This window comes from Salvelinus fontinalis, chromosome 3 (assembly GCF_029448725.1).
Source record: "Salvelinus fontinalis isolate EN_2023a chromosome 3, ASM2944872v1, whole genome shotgun sequence".
Classification (NCBI taxonomy): domain Eukaryota; kingdom Metazoa; phylum Chordata; class Actinopteri; order Salmoniformes; family Salmonidae; genus Salvelinus; species Salvelinus fontinalis.
Genome location: NC_074667.1, coordinates 67,264,040 through 67,266,224, shown reverse-complemented (window position 1 = coordinate 67,266,224; position 2,185 = coordinate 67,264,040).

Here is a 2,185-nt window from a genome sequence, read left to right as displayed (position 1 = left end):
TCTATATCAGTCGAAACCCGGCTAGATTGCACAGCGTGCTTCCATGCTAAAGTCTTATTCTTAAGACCATGGACAGTCTTAAAATGTTTGTCGAGCCGCGCGATATGCGTCTTGGTACAAAGTCCACAGTCATGTTGTTGTTTGCTGTTCATAGCTTCTCTCTCCTGCCTTCCTGCGTGTATGTTTGTTTCTACCAAGAAACCGAACCCTAATCGTGGGTCCTAATTATAACCAGGTGTGGATACAGGCGTGGCATTGTTAATTGGACTGGAGGGAAATTGAAAGGTTAAGGCCACCTCGTTGCCGCGATACTCCCATGACTGTGATGGGCCCAGTGTGTAGAGCGAAAGACTTTCAGTCAAGAGATCGGAGTTCGAGACCCATGTGGGGTGCTCTGATTTTACCCCCCTAAACAAGGTCTGAAGGTTAAGGCCACCTCGTTGCCGCTATACTCACATGAGTGTGCTTGGCGCAGTGTGTAGAGCGCTAGACTTTCACTCAGGAGATCGGAGTTCGAGACCGATGTGGGGTGCTCGGATTTCAATGCCAAAGTGCAATAATTGCAAACTAACCCCCCCTAAGCATACCTGGACACTATTGACTAATCACTCGACAGGGACACAACCTACTGAGGGCCGGACCTGCATAAGCAACTCGAGGGCTTTTGCCTGATCCTACATCGAGTTTACCAAAAAACAGACCAGCTGGATTTGACTAGACATGGGTTAATTCAGAGTTAGGATCCTGGAAGGGAATAACTCCTAATTTGACTCATGATTAAAAACATCCAGGACTACAGACAGACGGACATGGAGTAAATACATAGAGAACATGGAGATAAAAAGAAGGATCCGGTTGGGAGTAACTCCTAGGTTGAACTATGCTTTTAACATCCGTTGACAAACAGACCTGGAAAGACCTACCTAACCCTAACCTTAACCAATCCAACCCTTACCCATCTCTAACCCCAACCCTAACCATTCTAACCCTAACCCTAACCTTAACCAGTCTGACCCTAACCTCAACCCTAACCTTAACCATTCCTTAACGCTACGGACGGACTGTTTTAAGCCCAACCAACGTACCCTAGGGCATTTCTACAAGTGGGCAACCATGGGGTCTACAACTTTGGCCAGTGCGCCCAGGGGGAACCCCCCTGGCCCGCGCGCCAATGCTGTGTAGTGCACCCATTTCCTTTCCCCCCCTTCGGCTTCCACGTGTCAGAGATGGAAGTAGATCATCCGACTCAAAACTAGAAACCTAACCCTAACCCTCTAACCCCAACCCTAAACCCTAACCCTTAACCCCCCTAACCCCAACCCTAACTCTAAACCCTAACCCCAACCCTCAACCCTACCCCTAACCCTATAACCCTAACAAACAAAAATCTAACCCTATTCGATATTAAGAATTTGTCCCCAACCTAACACCCCCCCCCCCCCTAACCCTAACTCCAACCGCTAAACCTAACTCCCCCATTCTGCAAGCAAAGTGCAACCCTACCCCCGGTCTCTGAATTAGCTTGAAGGTATCAGATCGACCTTGTGGATTCCTTAAACAAAAACAAAAACCTAACCCTAACACCAACTCCCTAACCCCTAGCCCTACACCAACCCCTTGGGATAGGGGGCAGTATTTTGATGTCCGGATGAAAAGCATTCCCAAAGTAAACTGCCTGTTACTCAGGCCCAGAAGCTAGGATATGCATATAATTGGTCGATTTGGATAGAAAACACTCTAAAACTGTTAAACTAATGTCTGTTGGTATAACAGAACTGATATGGCAGGCAAAACCCCGAGGACAAACCATCACCCAAAAACTTAAATTCAGCCTACCACTGTTTCCAATGGCTTTCATGTTTAGTATGAGAATAAAAGAAGAAGAGGGGGAGGAATAGGGAGAGAGACAGAGAGGGAAGCCGTCACAGCAGAGTAGAGTGGAGTCTCGGTGCGTAAGTAACACTGCACCTCCCTCTCTATACACATTCACATTGACTGGAAACCCTTTCAGAAGCTACACTACTCTACACCAAGCTTCTCTCCCTGTAACCCTAACACTTCAGAGGCTGCAGTACACAGAGCTGCGTCACATAGCTATGATGAGGGAAGAGGGGGAGGGGGACAGCAAACAAGAATACATATTATGGAGAGGAATAGAGATAGAGCGGCAGAGAGAGAGAGGGGG